At 46.1% G+C, this 19288-nt stretch overlaps 1 protein-coding gene across 7 annotated transcripts in view; it reads left to right on the top strand.

The window, feature by feature from the left end:
* PEAK1 (pseudopodium enriched atypical kinase 1) overlaps window positions 1-19288 on the top strand; it is a 351733-nt gene that overhangs the window by 144855 nt on the left and 187590 nt on the right. The window contains exon 4 of one of the 7 annotated variants that reach the window (XM_062206407.1): window positions 2458-2599. The exons of the other annotated variants lie outside the window; for them this stretch is intronic. The gene's annotated coding sequence lies outside the window, so the exon portion shown is untranslated. The remainder of the gene's footprint in view (window positions 1-2457; window positions 2600-19288) is intronic. 7 annotated transcript variants of the gene reach the window in all.

The following is a 19288-nucleotide window of genomic DNA, read 5'->3' as shown; positions in this document are numbered from 1 at the left end:
CCAGCTCTCTGCTGTGGCCAGGGAGTGCAGTGGAGGATGGCCCAAGTGCTTGGGCCCTGCACCCACATGGGAGACCAGGAGAAGCACCTGGCTCCTGCCATCGGATCAGTGCAGTGCGCTGGCAGCAGCGCGCCTACCGCGGCGGCCATTGGAGGGTGAACCAACGGCAAAAAGGAAGACCTTTCTCTCTATCTCTCTCTCTCACTGTCCACTCTGCCTGTCAAAAAAAAAAAAAAAAAAGTTGAAAACCTAAAACATAACAATGAAAATAAGAATTACCTCTTTGGAAACCACATGATCAGCAGTATGTTAAGATTTTAAAAATATGTTCTTTGGATGACTGAATAATTAATTAAAGAGCCTGGAACAAGGTGGATTCAATAAATATTTGTCATGGAATAAATGTTGAATAGTCTGAAAAATTGGCATTAATTTCTGAGAGACAAGTAAATTTCTTACCCATATTATTCAATTCCCACTTCCTACTCATGGGACAATTTGGGATGTGATATAAATGGAATGTACTCACATTATTCTTGAATTCACATAGTGGGGAGGGACTTTATCTGTCTTCCTACCTCCCTCCTTCCCTTTCTTCCTTCCTTCCTTTTCTTTCTTTCAACATGTATTTATTTGAGACTTAGAGTTACAGAGAGAAGAGGGAGAGACAGAGAGGTCTTCACTCCCCAAATTGCCACAGTAGCCAGAGCTGGGTCGATCTGAAGCCAGGAGCCAGGAACCTCTCCCAGGTCTCCCGTGCTGGTGCAGGGGCCCAAGCACTTGGGCCGTCTTCCACTGCTTTCCCAGGCCACAGCAGGGAGCTGGACTGGAAGTGGAGCGATGGGACATGAACTGGTGCCCCTTTGAGATGCCAGCACCGCAGGCAGAGGCATAACTTATGCCACAGTGCTGGCCCCGGGAACCTAATCTGTAAACAAGAATATCAACTTCATTTTTCTTTGCCACAATTAAAAAAAATTGTAGCATAGTCAGTCATACAGATTACTGCCATTTTAAAAGATTCCTTTAAAATCTATTGCCACTTGAAAGACTCACTGGCTCTGCTGTGCTCTGAGTGGCTGGTTTCGAAGCAGGGAGTGATTGACGTGGTGTGTTGCCCAGTCTGCTTTTTTTTTTTTTTTTTTTTTAGTTCATCAGAGAAATCCTTGCCAGCTTGTAGAAGTATTTTTTGTTGTTTTTTATATTGTTGGATTCCTCACGGCTGCCAGAGAAATGGAAAATTCTGCCTATTTATAGCAGAATTCCTCCCCTGCTTCCAATTTCCTTTTTATTCAAGCTCTCCTCCCCAACCCACCCCACACCAGTATTATGAAAAGAGTGTGTACGGTCTTAGAGCCGCTCTGCCGGCTGCCCCTCCGGGTGCACAGATAGCTCGGTCACAGAAAATGGCAGTTGTTTCAGGCAGTGCGGTACTTTCTTACGGCAGCTGAACTGCAGCCGAGCAGCACACTGTGCAGTGTGGAAGGGAGGTGCTTGTGTTCCCAGGGGAGACTCCTTCACTTAAGGGGTCTGTCACTGAGATGCCCAAGGAGGACGAAGCCAGTCCTGTCTGACCGCCTGGTTCACATGTTCTGTAAGTGTCCAAGTGTGTGATTCTGGTTTACAGAATTTTTGTGCAAAACCCCAGGGAAATCTGCAGTGCATCATAAATACTGTCTGTGTAAAGGCATAGATGAGAAACAGGAACATCCTTTCATCATTGAATATTTCTCAGTACACCAGCAGCTATAGCATTTTTTTAAAATACCTGGCCCGAAGAGCCACTTTTTCTATAATAATGTAAATTCAATCTACTTGTTTTCCTTTTAATAATTATTACCTGGAACTTAGCACAGAAAAAATAGAAATTTTTGATATAACTTTTATTAATGGAATTGTCTGTGATATCCAGTAATATTTAGCAGGTTAAAACTTAACTTAAAACATAAGCCATGAGTTTTTAGAAGCCGATGAATTTTGTAGTTTAACAAGCAGTGTTGGCCGGCGCCGTGGCTCAACAGGCTAATCCTCCACCTAGCGGCGCCGGTACACCAGGTTCTAGTCCCAGTCGGGGCGCCAGATTCTGTCCCGGTTGCCCCTCTTCCAGGCCAGCTCTCTGCTGTGGCCCGGGAGTGCAGAGGAGGATGGCCCAAGTGCTTGGGCCCTGCACCCCATGGGAGACCAGGAGAAGCACCTGGCTCCTGCCTTCGGATCAGCGCGGTGTGCCAGCCGCAGCGCGCCAGCCGTGGTGGCCATTGGAGGGTGAACCAACGGCAAAGGAAGACCTTTCTGTCTCTGTCTCTCTCACTGTCCACTCTGCCTGTCAAAAAAATAATAATAAATTAAAAAAAGAAAAAAAGCAGCATTGAGGCCAGCATTGTGGCTCAGGGGGTTAATCTGCTGCTTGCAGTGCTGATAGCCCATAGCCAAGCGCTTGCTCCTCTGTTTCTGATCCAGCTTCCAGCTAAGGAGCCTAGGAAGGCAGCCGATGAAAGTTCAAGTGCTTGGGCCCCTGCCACCCACACAGAAGACCTGGATTGGAGTTCTTGGTTCCTGACTTGAGCCTGGCCCAGCGGTAGCTGTTGCATCCATTTGGAAAGTGAGCCACCAAGTGAAAGATCTCTTTCTTTCCATCTCTCCTCCTCTCTGTGTCACTCTGTTGTTCAAAAAATAAGTTAAGGACCCACGTTGTGGTGTAGCAGGTAAAGCCACTGCCTATGGCACCAGCATCCCATATGGGCGCCTTTTCAGGTCCTGGCTGCTCCACTTCCAATCCAGCTCCCTGCTATGGCCTGGGAAAGCAGCAGAAGATGGCCCAAGTCCTAGGGTCCCTGGACCCATGTGGGAGACTGAAAGAAGCTCCTGGCTCCTGACTTTGGACGGGACCGGCTCCAGCCATTGCAGCCATTTGGGGAGTGAATGAGCAGATGGAAGATATCTCTCCCTCCCTCCCTCCCTCCCTCCCTCTTTCCATCTTTCACTGTAAACTTTGCCTTTCAAATAAATCTTTTAAAAAAGACAAGAAAAGCAGTATCTTTGGAATTTTGGAATTAAAACCTAATAGGTTTCTCTTTTTTTCTTATCCTACCCTCAGATGTCACGTGGCTACAGATTTTAGAGTTGAAGAAATAGCATGCTGTGCTAAGGGAATCCCCTGTGAGAAGTATTTTCACCTGCTTGACCAGACTGTTGACAGGATGAGGAAAGTCCTCCATGGAGGACGAGCTGTTGTCAGCGGCAGTGACACATGTTTAGGGAAGAGGCGGCCACAGGGGTTGGTAGCACTTACTTTGGTGTACTGCTAACACAAGTTTCTAAGAAGGTGCGATTTTTCTGTTCTGCCTGGAGTGAGTTGGAAATTGGAATATTTTACTTTTCTTACTACTAGAAGTAGTGAAAATGCGGGCTTTAAGTAGCTGCGGTGACACACGTGCTCTTTCTGTTAGAATGGTGGTGGGACTTTCTCATCGCGCCCAGCAGGCCAGCTGCTCGCAGAGGCATTTCACATTCTGCACATATCCTGAGGCCTAATTTTAGCAAATACAAATCTTCTAAACTCTTCCAAATTCAGTTTGAAACCCTGACAGGGAGTGGCAGGAGAGTGTAGTCTGGACCTCTCAGATCTGCATTTTTTACAGCTGATTACTTCTGATTAAATCCGATTTTGGTCCATTTTAGAATACCTGGAATTTTGATCTTTGATGTCATAATATGACAGTGATTGATCTCCTGGGACATTCTCTATGCTGCAATACATGATGCTTTGGGCCGAAGTTTAAATTCTCTGTGTGTGTGTGTGTCTGTCTTGTCTCCATCCTTCCTTCCATGTATTCCTTCCTTCTTTAAAATATTTTCATTATATATATTTTTTTCAGCTTTAAAAAGAAAAAAATGGGTCCCTTTGAACACGAGGCCTCCCAAGAGCTATCACAGTTAATGGTAACGTGTTGCAGGGTAAATGAGCACTCTGCCATTTCAGAGATCTCGCCCGTGTGCCGCAGAAAGTAAGGCAGGGTCAGCTCCTCCTTAGTCCTCGGTGGCCCTTGTACTTCTCGTTCACGCTAACTTGCTTCTCTCTCCTCTCCCCAAACCCTTTTTAGCTTTGAATGAGAGAAAACACATGTTTTAAACAGCATTGAACCTTACACTTCATATTCTTCCTTTTCTAACTGCAAAATTAAATATTTAAGATTCCTCCTTATGGTAAATATCACAACTTTTAATTTTGCAAACACTGGCACATTGACAGTTTATTGCTTATTCCTGGTGTCCCAGAGTTTCTTTGTAGGAGAAGTGTTAACTGTTGAGCTTTAGTGGGTACAGCTGCGCATGCAGAGAAGAAGACTAGCCTGCGCTTTCTCCCTCTGTTAACAAACAGAAATCTGCCGGCGCCGTGGCTTAACAGGCTAATCCTCTGCCTTGCGGCGCCGGCACACTGGGTTCTAGTCCCGGTCGGGGTGCCGGATTCTATCCTGGTTGCCCCTCTTCCAGGCCAGTTCTCTGCTATGGCCCGGGAAGGCAGTGGAGGATGGCCGAGGTGCTTGGGCCCTGCACCCGCATGGGAGACCAGGAGAAGCTCCTGGCTTCGGATCGGCGCAGTGCACCAGCTGTAGCAGCCATTTGGGGGGTGAACCAACGGCAAAGGAAGACCTTTCTCTCTGTCTCTGTCTCTCTCATTGTCCACTCTGCCTGTCCAAAAGAAAAAGAAAATAAATGTACCACTTAATAAAAACTTGGAAAATAGGCCATTGAGTCTATCGTTTATAGAAATAGACTGACTACCAAGGTGGCCTGTGCTTTTGAGCTGTGCTGTCACCCAGAAGGTACTGTTTGTAAGCTCAACCAAGGTTACTAAAGGAAAACTAATATTCAGAGCTTCCACTGTTTTGTTTTTCACTGGATTTTTCTTAGAAGTACTTTAGGATCTCGACCTACTTCAGTACTTTCCATTCATTGATAGTAATTGTTAATTGATGGAGTAGAATTTGATGTCAGCTATCTATTAACTCATTTGTTTTGATGGTCATGTCCTGGTTTTCCAACTTGTACATATTACATAATTGCAAGTAGACACATAATTCTTATTTTATAAAGCATTTTTTCCTTGACAAGGTATAAATACAAGTTATGATTTGCTTAGTTTCCTATAGCAATGAAAGGGCTATGGCAAGGCCAACAACTCAGCTAAGCTTGAGCCAGTGGCCAGCGTTCATTGCATTTGTTGATAGCACTGCATTATTAGGTCACACTGTTGTGTGCCAGACGCTCTAGGCATGTTCCGTGAGAATTCCAAGTTGCCTCTTGTAGAAGAACCTTTGTGTTTAAAATGCGTGTGTTTTTGCATTTTATATATGTCAGAGTGCACTTATGTTGTTTTCTTTACCCCAGAACAACCCTGGGAACAGATGAGCACCATCTTTCAGCTGAGCTGAAGTTCAGCAGCAATGAGCACTTTGTGTAGAAAGAAATCCGGGTTTCCTGATTCCTTGTCAGTACTCTGTCAGGTCTGCAGACAGCAGCAGCCTTGTAGTATTTCACGATAATAGATGTCAACATACTACTAAACTAGGGACTCCTTATTTGCATAGCACTGCAATTAAAAAAAAAAAACCTTCTTTTATTATATTCTCCAAAAGCAATTTAGGACAGCAGGGTTCTTCTGGTACTACACTCATTGCAGCTTCCTTTGTTAGACTCATCCATTCAGTAGGCACCAAGTCCTGGTACTGCATTGGTTGCTAAAGCACAAGACCAGCCTCTGCCCTCAAGGAGATGAGGCCGTCAAACTCTGACCCAGCAGATGCGGACAGCGTGATACGAGCCAAGCTCACTGCGGGCACTGGGGAAAGGCTTTTGTTTTTCTTGTGAAAGGAGTGAATGTGTGACTGATGCTGTCCTTTTTCCTGCCAAGAACACAGGGTAATGCCTGCATCTACGACAAGCAATGTTGAAGCAACAAGTCACACTTGATGAGCATAAAGATAGGAAGAGCCTTGAACTTGATGTCTCTCTTGTGCCTTTATACTAATCTTAGACCACACAGCTCTGGGCCTCTTGTGTGAGCAGAAAAGTAATGCTCCATTTAACTCATGTGTAAATTAGATTTTTAGTTATCATAGATATGTATTCTCGCTCTCGTTCGCTCTCTTCTATACTTCTCCTAGTGGAAACTTAGCATACTACACTAGAGTGGGCAGTGATACAGTGAATTCACACAGCCATGCCCATGAACAATATTTGTACATTCTTGTACTTTCTTAGTGATTATAGCTGAATTTAAGAGATTTTGTGATGGAATAGTGTGACAAGACTTTGGAAGCAGGAAAGTGGAGTAGTCAACTCAGCTGTCAGGACAGGCTTCACAAGGAGGCAACCCCGGTGGAGACTTTAAGGGCAAGCAGAGAATGGAAGCAAAGAACATTCCTAGTGGGAGGAGGGCTAGGACATATAAAGGGTCTTTAAAAACCATGGGGTATCCAAGGAATGGGGACAGATTGCTGTGACTGGAGTAATGACTCATCAGGGATGATTGTCCCAGGTGAGTCGAAAAACATGGTTTGGTGCCAGACCATCCCTGGTCATATGTACCATACCAAGAAATTTGACGCCTAGCAAATAGGAGCCAGGAAGCGAGGAGTGTGGTTAGGTTTGGGTTTTAAAAAGAAAGCACTGGGGCTGGCGCTGTAGCACAGTGGGTGGGTAACAGATACCGCCTGCGGTGCTGGCATCCCGTATGGGTGCGGCTTGAGACCCAGCTGCTCCACATCCAATCCAGCTCTCCGCCAATGGCCTGGAAAGGTAGGGAAAGATGGCCCAAGTGCTGAGACCCCTGCAGCCAGGTGGGAGACCCAGAGAAAGCTCCTGGCTCCTGGCTTCGGCCTGGCCCAGCCCTGGCCGTTGCACCCATTTGGGGAGTGAACCAGTGGATGGAAGATTCTCTGTCTCTCGCTCGCTTGCTCGCTCTCTCTGCCTCTGTCTGTGTCTGTGTGTGTGTGTGTCTAACTCTGCCTTTGAAACAAATACATAAATAAATGTTAAGAAAAGCGAGCACTGACAGTAACGTAGCCTGTGAGTTGGGAGTGGAGGGAGAGAGGGCAGTCAGGAAGCCATGCTCCTGGCCCACGTGCCAGAAGGGCATTTGGTGATCCTGCAGGGGCTTGGGCAGGAGAGAGAGCTCGCAGAGATATTTCAGGGGAGGAGTCAGCATGACTTGGTGTCCAGCTGGGATGCGGGGTCCCGGGGTGAGTATCGCTGAAGCCGGGTGTGAGGTCGGTAAGGACGGTGAGCTTGGTCTCCTCAGTCTGAAGTGCTGCCAGGACATGTGGGTGGTGGGATCCAGCAGGTGAGGTGGAGATGCCCTGGGCAGTGCCGCTGCTCGTTTCTTCTCGTGGGATGGGTCACGTGTCAAGTGTTCATGTACACATACAGTGGGCCTGCCGCACCTGTGGGTTCCACGGCAGAGGATTGAGAGTATCCGGGGAAAAAAAGGAGTCTGTATTGGGCACATACACACTTTCTCCCTTTTCCTTTTTTCCCTAAGCCATGTGGCATAGCAGCATTTCCATTCCTGCTGTATAGGTATTATGAGTAATCGAGAGGATGATGTACAGCACGTAGGAGGACAGGTTATATGCAAATACTGCCCCAGTATCTTGGAGGCACAGGCTCGTTTCGGTATCTGGGGGCTCCTGGGCCACCAGCCCGCAGGGACTGAGGGGTGACTGCGCACACCACCGTTGATCCTCACTACTCACGGATTCCATATTTGCAAACTCGCCCACTTGCTAAAGTTTATTGGTGACCCCAAATCCGCACTTGCTGTGTTTTTGCAGTTGGCTGCGGACTTGTGTGTTCATAGTTTCAGGAAATTTGACTTGCTCAGTGTGCAGATTCTCAGCTGAAGTCAAGCGAGGTGACAAACTACTTAACGACACGACTTTCACACTTTCTCTGCTATTTTTGGTGATTTTGCTGATTGACACGATACCCAAGTGTTGCACTGAGGTGGGATGTAGTGATCCTAAGCTCAAAAGTGTCAGGTGTTCAGCCTGGCAGTTAAGGCACCGCCCCACGCTGGACTTCCTGGGCGCGGTTCCTGAGTCCAGCTCTCTACTAATGCAGACCCTGGGAGGTAGTAATGATGGCTCGAGGAAAATGTGGTTCCTGCCACTCATGTGAGAGACTTTGAATGCATTCCCAGCTCCTATCTCTGGTCCCGGTCTATCCCCAGCCTTTACAGCATCTAGGAGTAAACCAGTGACTGGGATCTCTCAATTAAATAATTTTTAAATAAAAGAAAATACTGTCATATACCTTAAGGAGGAAATACTTGATTTTGCTTTGCTTAGTCATGATTTTTGCTGTTGGCTGTGAATTTTATGTTAATGAATCAACAATATATAATTAATAAAGTGTCTTTAAACAATCTAAAACAAGGCTATGTACCGATCACACAATGAAAGTGCTGTATCCAGAAGCTTGTGGGAACCTAACCCTCTATATCCCGTTTCTCCAGAAATAACGATTCAGTATTCACTAATTCAGCGTCTATGACACTATAATAGAACCATAAATAACAAGAATCAGTTGTGTGTGTGTGTCTGGGGGAGGGGGGGCTATAAAATCTGTTATCTTGGGGCCGGTGCTGTGGCACAGCGGGTTAACGCCCTGGCCTGAAGTGCCAGTGTCTCATATGGGCGCCGATTGTAGTCCCGGCTGCTCCTCTTCTGATCCAGCTCTCTGCTGTGGCCTGGGAAAGCAGTAGAAGATGGCCCAAGTCCTTGGGCCCCTGCACTCATGTGGGAGACCCAGAGGAAGCTCCTGGCTCCTGGCTTCAGATTGGCGCAGCTCCATCCGTTGCGGCCATCTGGGGAGTGAACCAGCAGATGGAAGGCCTCTCTCTCTGCCTCTCCTCTCTCTGTGTAACTCTGCCTTTCAAATAAATAAATAAATCTTTTAAAAAAAAATCTGTTATCTTGGGGTGAGCATGTGCCACAGTGGATTAAGCTACTTCTTGGCATGCCCGCATCCATTCCAGTATGGTAATGCCTGGGCTCAAGTCCAACACCATTTCTGATCCAGCATCCTGCTGACATACCTGGGAGGCAGCAGATGATGGCCCAAGAATTTGAGTTCCTGCCAACCACGTGTGACTTACTTCCTGGCTTCTAGCTTTGTCCTAGCCCAGCCCCAGCTGTCTTAGGTATTTGGGGAGGAACCAATGAATGAAAGATTTCTTTATCTCTCTCTGTTTCTCTTTTATCCTCCCTTTCTCTCTGAAACTTTTTAAATAATAATAAATAGTTTTCAAATAAATAATCTTTTTAGAAGACAAAAAAAAATCTTAGAAATAATCCTTCCATTTGTACACTGCAGACATTAGTCCTAATTTATACTTGAGAATGTGACCGTAAGAAATACGTAACCTGGTTAGTGACAGACGAATGCATACCAGAGAAAAAGAGAGACTAATTTAGCTCAGGTGGGCAGTTCCACATCCCTAGGCCAGAACGTTTTCCTGAAATGGAATACTGGGGAAGCACAGGTGACATTGACAGAAGCTAAACGATCATCCCCCGCCCACGTGGGCATAGCGTGGCTGTCAGCGTCTTTGGTGGGCTGTCAGTTCCTTTTATGCCTGATGTTATCTCTGTAGCAAGCGTGCAACATTATCAGTCCCTCTTCTCCGCAAAATTTATTTCATAATGGTGTTTATGTGTGAGGAGATTTCATAATTGAAGACTAGCATGTGTGCATTCTATCTGTCAGTTTGCTTGAATACCACAGCCCAAAAGGATTTTTTAACCTTTCATTCATGAATGTTGGTTCATATCAGTAGGGGAGTTTTAAAATGACAGGTATTATGTGAGATTGAGAATTGCCCGTACCTTCTGACACACTGTCAATGCTATGTTGAAATTTAACATTCAGCCTTGTATCTCACTTTTTACTGTCTGTAAGCCTGAAATCGAGGAATTGGCATTTACAGAGTCAAGGACAACAGGACCTGGGACCCCATGCAGGGACTTGTACATCCGAAGTGGTTCTGTGCTGGTTAGCATGGGTGTTTTCTAATCACCCTTCTCCTTGGTATAGAGATGTACTCGGGGTATTTTACAGATGCACAGTTAAATAACAGTCATACAGACCTTCGTTTGGAGTTGCTTCAGTTTCCAATGGCTGGTTTATTGGCCAGTGAATGCTTCTGACTTAATCCCCCTCTGACTGATCTTTGGTCTTTTAACTAAGGAATTAGAGTAAATGTTTTCTGTCTTTAATAAAAAAGTAGATTTTGGATCATTAGGAGTGGTTATGGTATAACTCAGTGGGTTAATCAGGTACTTGGGGCCTACTGTAGGGTCCTGCCTCTGTTTCTACTCCAGCTCCCTGCTAATGCCAGGAAGGCAGCAGGTGATGGCTCAAGCCCTCGGGTCCCTGCCACCCACACTGAAGATCCAGGTGGAGTTCCTGACTCCTGGCTTTGGCCTGTCCTAGCCCCACCTGTTGTGGGAACTGGGGGAATAAACCAGTGGGTGGAAGATCTGTTTCTCATGTCTGCCTTTCAAATAAATAAAAATAAACTTTTTTTAAAAATGGTGATTGTGAATACATTTTCCCCCGCTCCTTATTTTTGGTAGATGACCTTAATCTTCAATTTTCATATGAAAATACCTCACTGATCTGTTCTTCTGCACTATGACCAATATATTGAAGTTTAAAGATTGGTACTTTAAAAAAAAAAGAATTATTTATTTATTTGTAAGGCAGAGACCCAGAGAGAGAGAGGGAGAGACAGAGTGAGATCTTCCATCTGCTGGTTCACTTCTCAAATGGCCACAACAGTCAGGCCTGGGCCAGGTCAAAGCCAGGAGCTTCATCCAGGTCTCCCACGTGTGTGGCAGGAGCCCAAAAATTTGGGCCATCTTCTGCTGTTCTCCCAGGCGTACTAGCAGGGAGCTGGATCAGAAGTGGAGCAGCCGGAACTCAATCCAGTGCCCATACGGGATGCCGGCACTGCAGGTGGCAGCCTAACCTGCCATGCCATGGCACTGGCACCAAGATTGGTACTTTTTAATTATTGCAATGAGAAAGCAAAATATGGATAGTTGAAGTCCACTGTGAGTTGAACATTAAGCTTACTGTATTTTTATTTTCCCCTGTTGATTTGGAGCGACGTAATATCTTAATATTATGTTGTACGATGGCCAGCTCTTGCCTTAAGTGAGATAGCCCATTACCTCTTTCCAACTTCATAAACTGTATATAATTTGAGAATTTGATGGAGCCCTTCAGTAAGTGCTAAGTAAGGATACCTTCTTCAAACTGTAAGAATGCAGGAGAGTGACTAAAAGATGAAAACGTCTTTCCCAACTAATACATCTCTAACGGAAGTGCAGGGCTGTATCTAACCGGCAATGATGCCATATGGTTTCAGAGGAAACAGTTCGTCAGTCTTTGGTGAAGTGTTAGTTGTGGCATCCAAGGCTCTTTGTAAGCATGGCTGTGTTTGTGAGTCTGTATTTGCTGTTATTGTCCCTCCAGTCCTTGCCATACACATCTCTTCAGCCCCCTCTCATGTGCTCTCTTCCATTTCTGTTTTATTCTCTCACTTTTATTTCCTGTCTCCAATAATTCCTGTCTTCAATAATCTGTGACAAATCACATGTTGAATTCCCCCAGACCAAGTCTTTTTCTTCAAAGAAGTGTACTGAAATCCATCTAGTTCCCTTCTCACTGGCTTTGGATGGATGAGTTATATGGTGCTGTGCCATTAGTTTGGTTAGTTTCATTTTTGTTCAGTTTAACAGGTATCTCCTGAGTGCTTGTTGCGATTGTGATGTGTCAGCTAGGTGGAACGGGGACGTGTGCTGTGGTCAGGGTTCCCAGAAAAGGTGGGCCTGTACCTGAAACTTGAAGAGAAGTGAGTTTCTCATGCTTGGTGCAAGGATAGACGGGCAGAAAGAGCAACGTGAGAATATAAGAGATTGACAGACAGTTCCATATGGTTGTGGTGTGAGAAAATGAAGCTGAAGAGATGGACATGAGCCAGTATCAAACTTGGACTTTATTCTGTGACAGGTTACCATTGAGGGGCCAGACATACGATAGGGCTTGGTGTCTAATCATTTTGGGAGCAGTGTGGTAAATAAATTTGAAGTAGGATAAATGGGTGGTGAGGGTGAGTGAGGTTACTAATCTGGTCCTGTTAGGAGGCAAAGCCTGGGCTTTGATACTGTCTCTAGGTTTGGAGTTGACGGTGGACACTTGGGAAGTGTTTCGAGAAGCCAGACTTGCAGGTGGTTGGTAAAATGTGAGGCTACTGCCAAGCTCTTGGCTGGAGTGGTGGGGGCTGTGGTGCCACTCACTGCTGAGGAACAGGTTTTAGGAAGACATGACCAGCTGAGCTGTGAACGTGATGAGTTCGCCACTTACTTTGCTCAGCTGAAAAACATTCTGTTCGCTTTGAGACTTTTGATATTTTATCTAATTCCATCACTTGACAAGAACTAATTTTGAGTTCATGGCATTTCACGAGCACCTACTGTGTTACAGGCACTGTATTACATGTGGTATCTCTATTATCTTCTTTTATTCCTAAAGTAATCTACAAGGGTAGGTTTTATCATGTCTATTTTTGCATTTGAAGAACCTGAGGATGAGAAAGTGACTTGCTCAACTTTGTCACATATTTGTATAATTCCAAGATTTATTCACTTAGCCACTGATGATCTAGTACATATTTAGAACCAAAAAAACTATTTTAAAGTCTCTTATTCTGGTTCTGTTGTACAAATTAGTCTAACCCAAAGGTGCTGATTTGTTCTAAATTCCGCATAGTCAGTCTCACATGGCTTAGCGTGGGGGTTGGACACCGCTCTGTCCCTGAGTACAGTGAGGACTTCATTCTTTCCATCTCTCTGAGTCACTACTTACTCATTTTTCTTTCCCTTTTTCTTTGTGTGTATGTGTGTGTGTGCGTACACATGCATGCTGAAACCTGGGATACAACATTTCTCCATTTTTCTGTTGTCACTTTGCATTAGTTGATTCCTAAACTGCTGTTTTTCTAAAACCCTGTAAGCCCACTCAGTTTGAAGAACTCAAGGGGTCAGCCACCTGCAGCACTGGCCTCCCATATGGGTGCTGGTTCGAGTCCCGGCTGCTCCACTTCCAATCCAGCTCCCTGCTAATGCACCTGGGAAAGCAGTGGAAGATGGCCCAAGTCCTTGGGCCCCTGCACTCACGTGGGAGACCCAGAAGAAGCTCCTGGCTCCTGGCTTCAACCTGGCCCAGCCCTGGTCCTTGCAGTCATTTGGGGAATGAATCAGCAGATGGAAGCTCGCTCTCTCTCTCTCTCTCTCTCTGTCTCTCTCTCTCTCTCCCTCTCTTCCTCCTTCCCTCTCTCTCTCTCTCTCTCCCTCTCTTTATAACTCTGACTTTCAAATAAATAAATAAAATATCTTTTTCCCCCATCAAAGAAACCTTTTATTTAAGGAGTACAAGCTTCATTCACTTCATAAGTACAATTTTAGGAATATAGTGATTTTTCCCAGCATACTCATCCTCCCATGCACTCTCTCACTCCCCCTCCTCCTCTCTCTCCATGTAAATATCTAAAAAAAAAAAAAAAAAAAACAAAAAAAAAAAACTCCGGGCGGGAGCTGTGGGGTATCTGGTAAAGATGGGCGCCCGTTCGAGTCCTGGCTGCTCCACTTCTGATCCTGTGGCGTGATTTGCTGTGGCCTGAGAGAGCAGTGGAGGCTGGCCCAAGTCCCTGGGCCCCTGCACCTGATTGGGAGACCCAAGAAGAAGCTCCTGGCTCCTGGCTTCGGATTGACACAGCTGCAGCCATTGCAGCCATCTGGGGAGTGAACCAGTGGAGGGAAGACCTCTCTCTCTCCCTCTCTCTGACTCTTCCTGTCTGTGACTCTGCCTTTCAAGTAAATAAATAAACCTTAAAAAAAATCAAGACCAGAGTTTACTCAATGTCTACTAACAGGATTTAGAGACCCACAGAATACATGCCTGGATTTCTTGTCTCAACTAAAATTATGCGCAAAATATGATGTGTATATGTGCATTTTTCTGTGGATTCAGTTCACAGCTTTTTCTGATTCCCATCGTTTTCCATAACTCACCACTCACCTTCTACCCAAAAGGTTAAGAACTATAGCATTTTAAAACCTATGATATTTTGGTGTGGTGTAATAAGCTGTGTTGCTTCCTGTAATCCTTAAGTGGTTAAGTCATCTTTAACAAAACTGTTGCCATTCTTTGAAAATAAAACAAACAAACTAATAATAAAACAAACTTATTTATCCTAAATAAAATTGTTATGGCTGCTTAAACCTTTCATATTTTCTGTTACATCAACCAGCTAAAATACCTTCTGCTTATTGTATTGCTTAAAAACAAGTCCATCAGATAGAATGATTTGGAGTTTGATTCTGCCTGATGTGAATTAAGAATGCTTGGTTATAAGGTGTGATCAAATGCCCTTCACTAATGTATTCCTTACTTTGCCTTTTCCTGTAGGAAAGGTCCGTTTGTGCTCCATTCACAAGGAAAGGAAAGGAGGCAAGGACAGAGCGCCTAGAGCTGGAGTGCGCTAACCCTGGCGTGTCCTTTTCCGTTCCACAGTGTAGCTCGTTTGTTATACTCTCAAATCCCTTTGAAAATCAGTCTCCTGCCCTATCCCGGCAGCAAATCTTAGTCTTGAACCTTGCCGTGATAGTATGGCGGAGACAAAAATGAAGTCAGGCCCTTCTTCAAGTATTTACGGTGCAGCTGTGAATGTGAAAAACAAAATGATGAAACACTAGATGATATTCTCATTTTAGGATGAGAAGCTTTGTGCATTTTGGTGAACAGTTCAAGGTCGGACCGGGCTGTTAAGTGAGTTGAGCTGGATTCAAACTCAGATCTGTGGGCTGCAAACCTGATTTGCTTTCCATACATCACGACGTGCCCAGTTTAGTTAGGGTCGGTGGCCGGGCAGCTCCTGATCGCTGATGCTGAGGGTGAGGGCCCAGACGTTGCATTTACGGAAGTTCTCTGAGAAATAAAGAGAGGGGAAAGCGTTCTCCATTTCCTAAAGTTCAGAAGATCAGAGAAGGGAACTAGTGTTTGTACCAGGTACTGCCGGGAGGCCTTCAGATGAGCTCTCTCATTTAATTCACAGTAGCCAAGTGAAATACTTGATGTTTGTCCCTTTTATTTTATTTTTAAAAGATTTATTTATTTTTCTCTCTCTCCGCCTCTCCTTCTCTGCCTGTGTAACTCTGACTTTCAAGTAAATAAATACATCTTTTAAAAAAAAAAGATGTATTTATTTATTTGAAAGGCAGTTACAGAGAGGCAGAGAGAGGAAACCTTATTACTTCCACTTGTTCTTCCCCAGATGACCTCAGTGCCGGGGCTGGGCCAGGGCTGGGCCAGAATAGTGACGACAACGGACATGGCCTTCGTGAGAGAGACAGGACTTTGAGACGGGGTCGGGAGAACTCAGACCTAACTCCCAGCTTTCCTGCTGACCTGTGTGCTCTACAAACCTCTCACTCTGCTCTCGCACTCATTCTGTAAGATGAGAAGGTTAATTGTTCCCTGAGTCTCTTAACAATGATGAAAGGATCCTGACAGTGGGGTTTTTATTTTAATGTGCTTCAAATGCAAGTATCGAAGCGTGTTTAGGGATGGAGTCTTCAGAGATGACTTACCTGAACCCTCCAGTGTGATGGGTGAAAAAACCAAGGCTCTCGATTTGTGTGGCGCTGTCAGCTCTTCACGGCTCTTTCACACACCGTTGTTTCCCGCACTCCATATCACGCCCTTGTGGGTCCCATGTTGTCATCTTCATTTTGCACATGACCAAGGGAACTGGCTCTGGGCCACAGAGTTAGACTTCGACTCAGTGCTCCGTGACTCTCAGCCTGAAGTTTGCCGTGGCTGTGGGTGTTCGGCCTCACTAGTAGGATGCCTGCACCTGTGTCGGAGTGCCGGGGTCGTCTACTCACCTGGCTTCTGACTCCGGCTTCCTGCTAGTGCAGACCCTGAGAGGCAGCGGTTAGGGCCCCAGCGACTGGGTGCCTGCCACCCGTGTCGGACCCGGCTTGAGTTCCCAGCTCCTGGCTCCTTCCCCAGCCAGAGGCCATTTCAGGTATTGGGGAGAGAGCCAGCAGGTGGCAGCTCTTTTGCTTTTCTCCATTTATCTTTCTTTTGTCCTGTCTCAAATAAATAAATAAAACCATGTTTTCTTGCTTAGTGATGCAGTCCTGTTGTATATGAAAGTGAGAATTCAGTGATTTATGAAAGAAATTAAACAAGAGATAAGAATGTTTTCTAGTATGAATGTAGTGCTACAATGGTATAAATAGCAGAAACATAGAACTAAGAAAATAGCCACAACTAGGATCTATGAGTTGATATAATCCTTGTTTTCATTTATTCATGGATTAGGAATAAGGATAACTGAGTTTTAGTATCCTTGTGTTTAAAAGTAGTGAGGGGCCGGCGCTGTGGCACAGTGGCTTAAAGTCCTGGCCTAAAGCACCGGCATCCCATGTGGACACCGGTTCTAGTCCCATCTGCTCCACTTCCAATCCAGCTCTTTGCTGTGGCCTGGGAAAGCAGTAGAAGATGGCCAAGTCCTTGGGCCCCTGCACCTGTGTGGGAAACCCAGAAGAAGCTCCTGGCTCCTGGCTTCGGATTGGCCCATCTCCAGCTGGTGCTGCCATCTGGGGAGTGAACCAGCAGATGGAAGACCTCTCTCTCTGTCCCTACCTCTCTCTGTAACTCTGTCTTTCAAATAAAATTTAAAAATATTTTTTAAAAAAACTTTTAAAAGTAGTGAGCCATTTGATATGCTTTATGCTTGCTGAAATAATTCAAGGAGATGAAATAGTGAAGTATTTTCAAATTGTAGTTAAGCTACGGAGAAGTTAAAAGTTAATTCAGGAGGATACAGTAAAAAATGAGTTTGGGAAACTATACACAAAATCATTTAATTATTTCACTACTTTGTTGGTGCAAGTTTTGTTTTTCCTCTCTGAAGTATGGAGGTATTGCTTAGAAACAGTACGTGTGTCTATACCCATGACCTTGCCATACAGAGCAAAAAAATGGATTTCCCTTGGGAACTTTCAGTAAAAAAATACAATTTTTTAATTGGAAAAGAAAGCTTGAAACGAGTGTATGGATGTAAGTTTCGTTCATTCAGTTGGTCCCCAAATTGTCCCTCCTTTAACAGTAACTGGTTTTCTAAACTGTGGTGTGATGGTGCTTTCTGTGTAGCTAAGAGAATTTGATCATTAACAAAGTCTCTAAATTTTATTCAATATTAAAGTTTTCAAGATGACAGGCTACATTTATGCTGTAGAATGAGTAAAAGGAGGAGCACCCAAAGGTTCTACTCAAGTGAGGGAACCAGTGACGGATGAAGTTGGTGTAGGAGACTGTCTGAGAGCAGCGTTGTACGGTGTGACCTGGAGAAGATGCCGTCTGGCTGGCCCTGTCTGAGAGCAGTGCTGTACGGTGTGACCTGGAGAAGATGCCGTCTGGCTGGCCCTGTCTGAGAGCAGCGTTGTACGGTGTGACCTGGAGAAGATGCCGTCTGGCTGGCCCTGTCTGAGAGCAGCGTTGTACGGTGTGACCTGGAGAAGATGCCGTCTGGCTGGCCCTGTCTGAGAGCAGCGCTGTACGGTGTGACCTGGAGAAGATGCCGTCTGGCTGGTCCTGTCTGAGAGCAGCGTTGTACGGTGTGACCTGGAGAAGATGCCGTCTGGCTGGTCCTGTCTGAGAGCAGCGTTGTACGGTGTGACCTGGAGAAGATGCCGTCTGGCTGGCCCTGTCTGAGAGCAGCGTTGTACGGTGTGACCTGGAGAAGATGCCGTCTGGCTGGTCCTGTCTGAGAGCAGCGCTGTACGGTGTGACCTGGAGAAGATGCCGTCTGGCTGGTCCTGTCTGAGAGCAGCGTTGTACGGTGTGACCTGGAGAAGATGCCGTCTGGCTGGTCCTGTCTGAGAGCAGCGCTGTACGGTGTGACCTGGAGAAGATGCCGTCTGGCTGGTCCTGTCTGAGAGCAGCGTTGTACGGTGTGACCTGGAGAAGATGCCGTCTGGCTGGTCCTGTCTGAGAGCAGCGTTGTACGGTGTGACCTGGAGAAGATGCCGTCTGGCTGGCCCTGTCTGAGAGCAGCGCTGTACGGTGTGACCTGGAGGAGATGCCGTCTGGCTGGTCCTGTCTGAGAGCAGCGTTGTACGGTGTGACCTGGAGAAGATGCCGTCTGGCTGGTCCTGTCTGAGAGCAGCGTTGTACGGTGTGACCTGGAGAAGATGCCGTCCGGCTGGTCCTGTCTGAGAGCAGCGCTGTACGGTGTGACCTGGAGAAGATGCCGTCCGGCTGGTCCTGTCTGAGAGCAGCGCTGTACGGTGTGACCTGGAGAAGATGCCGTCCGGCTGGTCCTGTCTGAGAGCAGCGTTGTACGGTGTGACCTGGAGAAGATGCCGTCCGGCTGGTCCTGTCTGAGAGCAGCGTTGTACGGTGTGACCTGGAGAAGATGCCGTCCGGCTGGTCCTGTCTGAGAGCAGCGTTGTACGGTGTGACCTGGAGAAGATGCCGTCTGGCTGGCCCGGTCTGAGAGCAGCGTTGTACGGTGTGACCTGGAGAAGATGCCGTCTGGCTGGCCCTGTCGGAAGCCTGTTTTTGTTCAGAGCCCTGTCCAGTCCCTCCTGCCCAGCGGCTGCTGTGCTGTCCCCCGCCGAGCCCGCCTGCTCCAGCGCTCAGGCCCTCGCACAGCTGGGGAATTCGGGCAGATGATGCTTGATGTGATGTGAATAGAACAGGTTTTGCTCCGCAGCTTTGTATCTGACCTCAGACCATAGGCAAGGGTTGTTTTGTTTTGTTTCTTCCAGCAGCGGCTTTATGGTGCTTTAAAGGAGAAATGGAAAGGCCACGTCACAGTAGTTGGTTTTTAGTTTTCGAGGTAACTCCAGAGCTAGTTTTCTGGAAACTTAAAGTGCCTGAAGTAAACAGTTTGATTAAATTGTTTTGTTAGAATATGACTGTGTCTTGTTTTCCCAGACTCTCGTCAGTTTTATGGACTATATTTAGCTTGTCTTGGGCCAGCTGTGATTTAGTGGTCATGACAAAACTGTGACATGAGCTCATGGCGTGGAATCTTTATGGATAAGTTGGCTTTTCCTGTGATTCGTGTTTCCCTCATTTGGCCTTAGGGTTAAAAATTCCTGATCTAGATTCAACTGCAGCCAGCCAGCTTCCAGGCTGGAGTCTC

This window comes from Lepus europaeus, chromosome 11 (genome assembly GCF_033115175.1).
Source record: "Lepus europaeus isolate LE1 chromosome 11, mLepTim1.pri, whole genome shotgun sequence".
NCBI lineage: Eukaryota > Metazoa > Chordata > Mammalia > Lagomorpha > Leporidae > Lepus > Lepus europaeus.
The sequence above is the reverse complement of the archived record's forward strand: the minus strand, read 5'-3'. Positions and strand labels throughout refer to the sequence as shown.